This window comes from Prionailurus viverrinus, chromosome D1, assembly GCF_022837055.1.
Source record: "Prionailurus viverrinus isolate Anna chromosome D1, UM_Priviv_1.0, whole genome shotgun sequence".
Lineage (NCBI taxonomy): Eukaryota > Metazoa > Chordata > Mammalia > Carnivora > Felidae > Prionailurus > Prionailurus viverrinus.
This window is the reverse complement of record NC_062570.1, coordinates 111,304,024-111,304,366: the sequence shown is the minus strand read 5'-3', so window position 1 is coordinate 111,304,366 and position 343 is coordinate 111,304,024.

Sequence of the window (343 nt, the reverse complement as noted above, 5' to 3'; positions counted from 1 at the left end):
GGCGTGGCGTCCCCGCCCCCGGAGGTCGGGAGGAGGAGCGGACCGCGCTGTGACACAGGGGATGCCCCTTCGCCACCAGCCAATAAGAACGGAGGATTCGCGTGAGGAGGCGGGGCCTTCCCAGGCCCCGCCTGTCAGGGGCGGGGCTCAGCTTCCTTCCCCGCAGGGAGGGGCTCTAAGGACCTCCCAGGGCTGGGCGGAATGCCTCCCGCGACCGCGGTCCCTCCGGCGACCGCGGTCCCTGGGCCGGTGCGTCAGCAGCACCTGGGCACTGGGAAAAAGGCCGACTCTCGGGCACTCCCCGAATCAGAAACTCGGAGCAGGGCCCAGGACTCTGTGTTTT